We start from the raw sequence: 11130 nt of genomic DNA, 5'->3' as shown, positions 1-11130 counted from the left end.
GAAGGCAACCTGTAGCTGGAGAGAGTTGGGAAGGTATTTCCCAAAGGGTTGACTTTTTCTTTGGTTGCATGCTCCAGGTGTCAAAGGAGAGCCTTGTAAGCAAGGAAATGCTTGTCCCATAAAGACCATGGAGAAACTATCTGGATTTCTGACCTGGGTACCTTTCACTGAGCCAAGGAAGTAATCTGGCTTTGCCATGTTGAGCTGAAGGAACTTTTATAGTGCTCATGCAGAGGTCTATGAAGGTGTTCAGTGCCCGCGTCTACGACTAAGGAAGGAGGTTTAGGTTTGGGTATCAATAATTTACACACAGCCATCAAAGCTGTAAAGATCACATAAAATGAGGCTGTAAAACAAGAATGGGATTATAGGGGATGCTGAGAACCCCCCAACATCATAAGAACAGGAAAAGAAGCAGTGAGCGAAACAAAAACTTACAAAAGGGAAATCTGGAAAGTGGTGTCAGGAAGGCATTATAGAGGAACCAAGCAAGATACGGAGTAAACAGGGCTGGGGAGATGGCTCAGAGGTTAAGAGCACTGGCTGCTCTTCCAGAGTCCTGAGTTCAATTTCCAGCAACCACATGGCGGCTCACAACTGTCTATAACGAGATCTGGTGCCCTCTTCTGGTGTGCAGGCATACATGCCTGTAGCACAATTAATAAATACCCAGAGACAGATATTGGGGTTCAACCTGAAGGGCAGAAAAGTAAAATATCCAGCCACTGGCTCTCACCTCTACCTCAGTCCGAAATGGTGATTCTGCTTCCAAGAATCTTCAGAATGAGACTGTGTCTAAGAACTGTCTCCTCCCATCTTATATTCCTCTCTAGTGCTGAAATTAAAGGTGTGCACCACTACCACCCAGTTTCTATGGAAAACGAGTGTGGCTACAGGGAGTAAAGGTGTATATAACCACTGCCTGGTTTGTAAGGCTGACCAGTGGAGCTGTTTTACTCTCTGATCCTCAGGCAAGCTTTATTTGTTAAAATACAAATGAAATGTCACTACACATGACAGCAGAACACCACATATGTAATAAATAACTCTTTAAAAAAACTATGGAGTAAACACATTTCTGGGTGGGGCTGGGGAAAGCTAGAGTGTATTGTCAGCATGCGTGAGGCCCTGGGTTCGATCCCTAGCACCAAACAAACAATAAATAGAAATTAAAATTGAATTAATCTTTCTGATAGAAAAAGCAGTTTGATGGCAAAGTGTGAGGTGTGTTGGGGGAGCAGAGACCTGCTGTATGAGAAGTGAGGATGAAGACTCAGAAGCAGGGACAGCCAGGGCCACTGTCCATCAAAAGGCTGCCTTTGAGGTGGAAGGAGGCTATAGGACAGTCACTGGTTGACAGATGATGGTGTTGATCTAGATGAAGTTGGGGGGCTTAACACATGATGCCTCTCAGTCAAGGGGGGCTCAAAGTACAATCAGTAACAATTAGTGGCCTATGAAATTTGATATTTTATTTTCTTATAATTAAAAAAAAAACATGGTGCCCGTCATCCCTTTAGCAATATAAACTTCACACCAGTGAAGGTTGTCTATGCAACAGACTGTAGCAATCCCACCTGGGAGTTTCTGGTCTTCCCTGTGGTGCAGTCTAGAAGAAGACCCAGAAATGCTCCAGCCACTTCACCATGTTATGGGCCAGGGACAGCTGGGCTATCCTCAGGGCTAGGACTCCAGTCTCACACCCCCTCCTCTCCTTTCCCAGAACTATTCCAACACACTCCAAAGGTCTTATCTTCTAGCAGTGATTCACAGTCACGTTCATGGCTGTTCTTCCACCAACAGAGAAAGTGACACTCCCGTGTTTATGTTCTCTGTTATATGAGGTGGAGTGGCCTGGGAAGGGAGAAAGGAGCAGACTGTGTTAACATGTCAACCAGAGGCTCCTGGTCTCCACAGCCACTGCTGGGTCCTTACAGGTGGTTCTCTGGTGAATGTTCTTTATTGTCCTGAGAGGTTTATAACACCATACAAGCCAGATGTGAGGCTCAGAGAGACTGTGTTCTGGTCAATCAGGTGTGAGTGACAGCACAAAGGAGGAAATGAGACCGAGCAAACCAGAGGTCAGAAGGAGAAAATGACTTCAATCTCTGTCATTTAATTAAAGAGGGTTTAGTGTGGCCCATAGGCCCCAAATAGTTGTCACTTCCTTTTCCAGGGCCAGCAAAGCCATTTGTATGGGTTTTTGTAGCTTTAAATGGTTAGGAGAGAGTAATATTTCTGACACATGAAAAGTATGTGAGTGTCAATAAAAGTTTGATTGGACCCAGTCATGCGATTCTGTCCATAGCTGTTTGGACAGGATGACAAAGAGAAGCAGTCATGGGAGAATCACTCAGCCTGTGAGAGGCCAAGCTGGTGATTCTCTTGCCTCAGGCCTGTGAGTGTGAAAGTTACAGTTGAGAGCCACCAGACTTGGCTAGTGAGAGTATTTGAGTAACTGAACCCGGCACCTTTCTTTTATCCTCGGTCTTGAAATGAAGAAGCTCACACTGAGGGTGGCTCACCCTGCACCCTGGCCCCAGAACTGGTTCCCTCCTCACAGTGACTGTGTTGCTGCCACATGAATTCCCTGTCTGTGAGGTCCTTGAAGGCCAGACCGGATATCTAGTTGGAATACCCAAGGAGGAAGGGGAGCCTAAAGCCGGTAGACCCCTGTTGTTGATGCTCTACTCTTTCCCTTCCTGGGTTCTTCTCAGGCCAAGGGCACTATCTTGCGTCCTGATTCCACAGACGAATCGTTAAATCTGAAATTCTGCACTTTTCTCTAAGTACAACATTGATTGTTAACATGAACCAGCTTCGTGTCAATGGAGAAGAAGTGTGAGGAGCTGGCCATGGATTTGAGAAATCTCTGTGATGGGAGTGTGTTTTTTTTGCTGGATCTTGGGAAGTGTGAACTGCAAAGGAGACTTCATTACTTCATGTGAACATTTTAATTCATTGAGATAAAGGGTTGGGGGACATTCAATCACACTGTGAACCTTGAGTTTGCATTTGCATCAATTAAATAAAATTAACCTTGAGTCAGGAGGCTGAGTTAGCAACTAGTTTACACAAAGTAATAATCATAGAGCATCAGAGGGCACCTAGGAGAAATAGTGACACATACCAGAAGTAGGAGGGGGGATTTGGAGTGACAAGGCTTTTTGTTTTGTTTGGTGGAGCAGAAGGACACTGTCTTTTGGAGACACCAGCAAGGAAGGAAGATTAGCTAAGTGCTACTCAACCTCTCTGAGCTAGCAGGTTTTCACCCCAGCCTTTGAGCCTCGAGTTTTATTTTCTGGACCATTGAGCTGCACTTCTTCTGCTTCTTCTACTCCAATTATTCTTAGGTTTGGTCTTTTTATTGTGTCCCATATTTCCTGAATGTTTTGTGATGAGAATTTGTTGGTTTTGCTGTTTTCTTTGTTCAGTGTGTTTATTTTCTCTATGGTATCTTCAGTTTCTGATATTCTTTCTTCTATCTCTTGTATTCTGTTGGTAGTACTTGTCTCTGTAGTTCCTGTTCGTTTACCCAGATTTTCCATCTCCAATCTTTCCTCTGTTTGTGTTTTCTTCATTACTTCCATTTCATTCTTCAAGTCTTGAACTGCTTCCCTTACCTGTTTGATTGCTTTTTCTTGTTTCTCTTGGTTTTCTTGGGTATCTTTTAGCGATTTATTCATTTCCTCTACCTTTTTGTTTGTAATCTCTAATTGTTTATGGCAGTTTTTCACCTCCTGTTTAAGGTCTTCTATTATTTTCATATAATTCACTTTTGAGTCGATTTCTTCTAATTCTTCAGGAGTAGGGTGTACAATTCTTCTTATTTCGGGATCCCTTGATTCTGGTGAAGTCATGTTGCCTTTCAGGTTGTTGGAGGAAGTCTTGCATTGGCGCCTTCCCATCTCCTCGTTCAAATGGAGCCAGGAGAGGCCTGGTGTCTTGGTCCAGTCTTTGCTGTGACTGAGTCTCTGGGTGTATCTCTTCAGTGTAGAAGCAGGGAGCGACCCATCCCGTCGAACTGGAACTCCTCAGCACCACTCTGGGTGGGTTGTGGATGCAAGCCCGATGTCTCTCCTGGTGCCCGGGATCGGATCTCCTTGCTGCTTGGGTGGCTCGTAAACAAAGGGCCTACCTTGCTTGCTGCAGGCAGGCTATTGGGACAAAGGAGCTACCACCCTCCCGATTCGGATTCTGTCCCAGCGCCTGAACAGCTGAGCTGGGAGATGTTATGTGGTCAAAGAGGGGAGGGAGGCAGACGGAGGGGGGAGGGGGGTGGATGCAAGCTGGGGGGGGTAGGAAGAGAGAGGAGGTATCTGGCAGTATAGCCCCTGAGGATGACCAGGAAGTGTAGGAGGGATGAGGAATGAGGAACGTCTGAGTTCCCTGTCCCGGGCTGCTGCCTTGGTCAGAAACTCACTCACCTCAAAGATGTCTCTCCTGGTGCCCAGATCGGATCTCCTTGCTGCTTGGGTGGCTCGTAAACAAAGGGCCTACCTTGCTTGCTGCAGGCAGGCTATTGGGACAAAGGAGCTACCACCCTCCCGATTCGGATTCGGTCCCAGCGCCCGAACAGGCTGAGCTGGGAGATGTTATGTGGTCAAGAGGGGAGGGAGTCAGCTCGAGTTTTACTTTTAAATAGAACAACAGAGATTTGGTTAAGGCTGCCTTCAGCAGTAGCAGAGCCAGTGGAACAGAACTCCCACCAGGCTAGGGCCTGAGTAGCTGGGCCACTGCCAGAGAAGCAGGCCCGTATCATCAGAGTGGCAGTTGCTGGCTGAAATAGCAGTAGATTGGAGTGTAACCACTGTGCTGAAGTCAAAACATCAATAAAGCATTAATTTATTGCACATAATAGTTAAAAAGAAAGTTCTGATTTAGAATGTTGTGGTAGTTCAAATGCAATCAGCCCCCATAATCTCATAAGGACTGGCACTATTAGGAGGTGTGGCCTTTAGAAGTAGGCATGGCCTTGTTGGAGGAAGTGTGTCACTGTGGGGGCAGGCTTTGAGGTTTCCTATGCTAGGGCAGGCTTTGGTCCTATGTGACCACTCAGTGTCACAATCAACTTCCTATTGCCTGCAAAGTTTAGGACTCAGAACTGTTCCTCCAGCACCATGTCTGCCTGCACGCTGCCTTGCTCCCCACCGTGATAATGGACTGCCAACCTCCGAAACTGTAAGAGAACCACCCCAATTAAATATTGCCTTTTTAAGAGTTGCTGTGGTCATGGTGCCTCTTCACAGCAGGAGAAACCCTGAGACAGACCAAGACGGACAAGGAGAGGGAGAGGGCTTGAGTCTCGGAGTTCTGCCATGCTCCTTTTCACAATAGTTCTAACTGTGGGGACCATGAGAAGTCGTGGCGATTATGTTCACTGATGCTCTTAAAAATGGACCAGCAGGAAAGAAAACGCATGTGGCAAATCTAATGAGTTTCGCAGAAAAAAAAGCAGGGTGAGAAAGTGTAACAAAATAATTGAGGTCAAGAACAGTGGAGAGGGATAAAGGGGAGGGAGGCTGTGGAAAGGAGGGGGAAGGGCATCAACATTTCTAAGGGCTCAAGGACAGATTGTCTTAAGCTGTCTCTCTGGAGGTGAGACACATAAACCTCATACTCAGCCTGGTTCCCCCTGGTGGAAGGGATATTCCTCCCAGCACAATCTCCTGCATCCACTCACAAGGCATCAGCTTTGGGCTGGCTTCCTTGAGGGCTGCTACTCATCCCTTGGCCACAGCAGAGCCCTTCAGTGTGCTTCTCTGAGACCTAAGCAGCTGGAATCCTGGGTCTTATAGACGTGCACCATGTTCTCTGGTATAACCAAGCTGCTGACATATTGAAATCACTATAGCTCCCTATGGGATGGACTTGTTAACATCCCTGGTGGAAGGAGTGCATGGGGGGGGAGGGAAGAGGGGGAGAGGGAGACCCTCATCTGTGATTTCAGTCACTTTCGCTGGGCTCCACCCCATTCCCAGGTATGTAATCCCACCCCAGATGGCACATGCGCTAAGTTTATAGAAGGTGGAAGGCAGGTTAAGGAAGGTTTTTTTTTTTTTTCTGCCACTTTGGGGAAGTTATCACATAGGCTGAGTATGTAGGTCGACTTTTTTTTTTTTTGGACCGACAGCTCACAGAAAATATAACATGGAGATTTTTTTATTACTTATGAAAACTCGGCCTATAGCTTACTTAGACTTGTCCCACTAGCTCTAATAATTTAACCCATTTATATCAATCTGTTTTGCCTCGTAGCTTTTCACCTCTCTTCATCTTGCACCCCCTCTTTCCTCTCCTTATCCTTTGGCACCTCTCCTGCACCTAGATTTATCTCTTCTCTCTCTCTTTCCTGGAAGTCCTGGCTAACCTCTTCCTGACTAGCTGCTGGCCATTCAGCTCTTGATTAGACCAATCAGAAGGTGCCTTGGCAAAGACACATCTTCACAGTGTACACAGAAAGATGATTCCACAATGGAGGTGAAATTTCTAAATGTAGCGGCTGTGTTGGAGTCACGTGTTCCTATAAGTGACCCTGAGTAAACTCATTGGTTCGCCATGCTTGAGTGGAACAGCTTCTTCACCTGTAGCTGCTCCAGGATGGTTAAATGTTTATTCCTGCCTCCCCAGGGAAAGTCATGCGGTAGTCTGAGTTTGCAAGTAGGTTTTCATGCTTGTGTGTACTTGTGCTCATGCTTAGCATGCACACACATGCATGTCTATGTCTAAACATGCACACATGTTTTTTTCCCTTCTGTAGAAGAGTGCTATAAGGCTTTAACCCCGAGTAACCCAGATAATCACAGCCAACATTATCTCCTTCATGTTTGCAGCTGTCTTGTACTTGGTTTCACTTAGTCTTTACAACAATGAGGCTACATATATAGAAGCTTTAGTTTCCACCAGACAGACTAGAGAACTCAGAAGTCCTGGAGGTCGAACAGCCTTCCCCACTAACGTCAGAGCCTGACTCAAACTCAGGCCTTCAGTCCCCAGGCCAGGTGCCCTTCTATGCTGCTGGTCTGCTTTCTGTGTGGTCTTCTGACATCAGAGACCCGAGGCTTCTTCCTAAGATGTAGAAATTCTGAAATCCTTCTGACGATGCCTAGTGAAGCAATGGAGGAGTTTCTAGCTAGGACCACCTCGGGTTCCGGTCCTGATTTTATCACTGTGTGGTCTTGGAAAGACTTGTAATGGTTTTGCTTCCTAGCCTGGCACATCCTTCAGGGTGGTGATGCTACCATAAGTGTTGTGAGTGGAGATGCTGTTGGCCAAAGATTGAATAGAAACATGTAAGCCCTGTTGATATACATATATCAGTCCATCACAGTTTAACTTGGTAGTGTTCAGCAGATGTTTTGTTTGTGAACAAGCTTATTAATCTAGCATACATCATGTTAATCTAACATTATTCCTCTAAAGTGAGAGGAAATGGAGATGATGTGGGCTCCCTTGACAAGCTTCAAATTCACGAAGGTGGGCCGGGCGATGGTAGCACATGCCTTTAATCCCAGCACTCGGGAGGCAGAGGCAGGAGGATCTCTGTGAGTTCAAGACCAGCCTGGTCTACAGAGCTAGTTCCAGGACAGGCTCTAAAGCCACAGAGAAACCTTGTCTCGAAAAACCAAAAAAAAAAAAAATTCACGAAGGTGTTCTCTGAGGAAAGGGCACCCAACCCTCTCATAAAACACAGGGACCTGGGCAATCTTTGACCTAGTAGGATTGTTCTCTTAGGGAAGGGACACCCAACCCTCTTGTAAAAAAAAAAGAGGGAAGTACGTGGGCTTAGAGTAAAAGTTACTGCTCGGATCATCAGTGCACAGCACCTTTGCCTCTGTAGAATAAAAACTGCAAAACTGCTCTCCACACTCGGGGAAGGCCGTTAATGTAGATAGACACACACTCCAAGGTTTCTGGAGTACATGTCCAGCTAGATATGTTGTCTGATACACAAAGGATCAACACAGAGACCAGGGGTTGGCTTAGGCCATGGCCATGTGCAACCTGTGATTGACATTATAGGGTAATCAGTCTTGATGATAAGGAGCTGTGGGACTTCACAGCATGCCGTGATTCTGATGTTTGACTGTCTAGAATAGATATGGTTTCTTTTTATAGTTCTGTATTTATTTTTGAGGTACTAAAGGTGAGTTCCAGAGCCCTGCCCATGTTAGGTGAGTATACTATATTGCTATAGAGTTATGTATCATCCCTGCTTTCATTTACCACACATTCTGTCAACAGGGGATAATAGTACAACTGAGGAAACCATTGGCAACAGCTGTCCAAGGGAAGGGTTGGCCGTAGATGCTTGGCCAAAGGAAGTGTGACATTCTTTTGGATAGTCCAAAGTATCCAAAGCTTATGACAATGAAAAACATCATAAAAGATATGGGCTTCAGGAATCCGTCCTGGCAAACGTGAAAGTACGAGGAGAAGGGATGGACTGTGCTCGCCAGCAGGGTTGTGTCCATGGTTCTTTGGAAAGGTGTTTGCTGCCTGAGAAGGTCCTCTGTGGCCCTGCCTATCTCTATACCTTTCTTCTAGAGAATATAGAATTGTGAATATTTAATAATTTGAATAACTAAGCTCAGTAAGTGAGGGGGAAAGACTGACATGATGAAACATTTTTAAGTGTTAAGACAATTGTATTTTGAGCAGGGCATCTTAAAGGTAAACAAATGGCCTTTCTGCTATGCACACTTGTCTCTGAGTCACCAAGCTTTCACTGCTCTCCCAAGCCCTCTCTGTGTAAATTTCTAGGATTTGTTTAGAAATTGTTTTCTTGCTTAGAAGAAGATTTTAAACACAGAAAGTTTTACTATTAAGTGCTCTCGTCGGTACCTCTTATACATAGCTATATAATCACAATGTCATAATCCCACGACAGTAACTAATTCTGTAATTCTGTTCAATGTTGCTCACATTCTAAATTCCAAATTTCCCCCAATAAACACCCATAATTCAATAATGTATGTCATGTACATTTGATTGGTTGTTCTGACTTTTTGGTTCCTTTTAATTTAGAAGAGTCTCTCTCTCTCTCTCTCTCTCTCTCTCTCTCTCTCTCTCTCTCTCTGTGTGTGTGTGTGTATGTGTGTGTGTGTGTATGTACTTGTCTGTGCTTGTGCACATGTGTATTTAAGTACTTATACATATGTGTCTTGGAGGTTGACTTTGACTTTGGATACCTTCTCAGTTTCTCTTCATCTTATTTTTTGAGACGAGGTTTCCCTGTACCTAGAACTCATTGATTTGAAAGTTCTAACTGGCTAGATAACTTCAGGGATCAGCCTGTGTGCTCTCCTCCTCAGCCTGGGGGTGCCTGGCTTTTACTAAGTACCAGGAATCCACACTTGAGTCCTCACACTTGCATAGCAGACGCTTGGCTGACTGAGCCATCACATCAGCCCCCTCCCCAAACTTTTTTTAAATCTGTGAAAATACCAAAAAAAAAAAAACCAACCAAACAAACAAACAAACAAAAAAACAGAACCAATGCACTCAACCAAAATAGCGTAACAAGTGGAGAAGGAAGCAATTTACGGTCTTATGATCTTGCAATTTTTAGGAGCAAATGAAAAGGTTAAATAAACTTACACTATACACAACTGTTTGAATTAACCTCAGAAGAATAGCTTTATGACGTGTTCAGACAGCAAAAGGAAGATTAGCAGAGGGAACGCCCTGGCCATTGGCTAGCCAGTCTAGCTGAACTGATGAGCTTCAGGTTCCAAGAGAGACTCTGTGCCCGAAAATGAGGTGGAGGGTGATCAAGGGAGACATCTGATGTCAGTTTCTGGCCTCCATACACACAGGCACATGCATGAACAAGAATAACCATTCCTGTCTTAGCTATGGTTTTATTGCTGTGAAGAGACACCATGACCTTGTCAACTCTTATTTAAAAAAAAAAAAAAACTGCTGTGGGAGCACATTCCTGTCCTTCAGCCAATATCCTTTAAGATTCCAGCCCACTTGGGCATGGTCTCTTATTCTGTAAAAGCAGCGGTAACCATGCCCCCGCCCTCTTGCTTCCTGCTCCTTGTTCCAGCTGTGAGACTCTGTTCCTGTTTGCACAGAGGACTGTTGTCTAGGACAGTGATCTGTGAGTTTTCCCCCTAAATAAATAACCATTTTCTTATTCATAATTTTGAACTGGTGTGGGATTGTTTTGTGACGTATGTCATCATAATACCCCAACATTGAATTGAGGTGGTTGGCTTACAGTTTCAGAGGTTCCGTTCACTATGACCATGAAGGGGAGCATGGCACATGCAGGCAGACATGGTGCTGGAGCTGAGAGGGCTACATCTTGCAGGCAACAGGAAGTAGACTGACTGTCATACTGAGGGAAGCTTGAGAATAACACTGGAAAGTCTGCCCTACAGTGACACACTTCCAACAGCAGGTGTGGCCCAGATTAAAGGTGTGTCCTCTAACCTCTTGGTCTGGATTAAAGGCGAGTGTTATCCATCCTCTTCCAAAAGGATCACAGTTCCTCCAACAAGACCACACTTCCTTCAGCAAGGTCACATCTCCTAATAGTGCCACCCCCTATGAGTTTATGAGGACCAAATACATTCAAATGACAACAACCCTCATTTTTTAACACATTGTCAAACTACCTTACGAGATAGTGTCTTTCATATCTCTGAATTTTCTTAAATAAAGATGTAATAAATTTATTTCAAATTCAAGTATAAATAAAAATGTTGCTTATTTGGAAGTGTTTTCTGTATGGGTAATAGAGAATTTTGTTCTTACTAAACTTTGGTTTTTGCTTTTGCCACAAGATGCCTGCCCTACACACCAATCTTTACTTTAATATCCTGGTTCTTGGGGTCACACCATTGGTTTGGGATGAGGACAGAGTTTGTATTGATTTCTGAAATGGCTCCAATCACACTTCTGCCACTTATTATGCTGTTGTGTGAGTTGCCACTCTCAGCATTGCTGATTACAAAATAAAAATACTGATTGACTCTGAAGAACACTGGAGATGTACAGGATTGGTTCTGCACTAGTCAGTATTCATCCGAGATTTAATTTTTATGTAAAATAAGCACGTTCATCTCATTACTTTTAACATTATATGTATACCAAAGAATTGTTTGAAAACAAAGCATG

This window comes from Alexandromys fortis, unplaced genomic scaffold (genome assembly GCF_014885135.2).
Source record: "Alexandromys fortis isolate MF-2015 unplaced genomic scaffold, M_Fortis_MF-2015_v1.1 scaffold_79, whole genome shotgun sequence".
Lineage (NCBI taxonomy): Eukaryota > Metazoa > Chordata > Mammalia > Rodentia > Cricetidae > Alexandromys > Alexandromys fortis.
Note: the sequence above shows the minus strand (reverse complement) of the source record.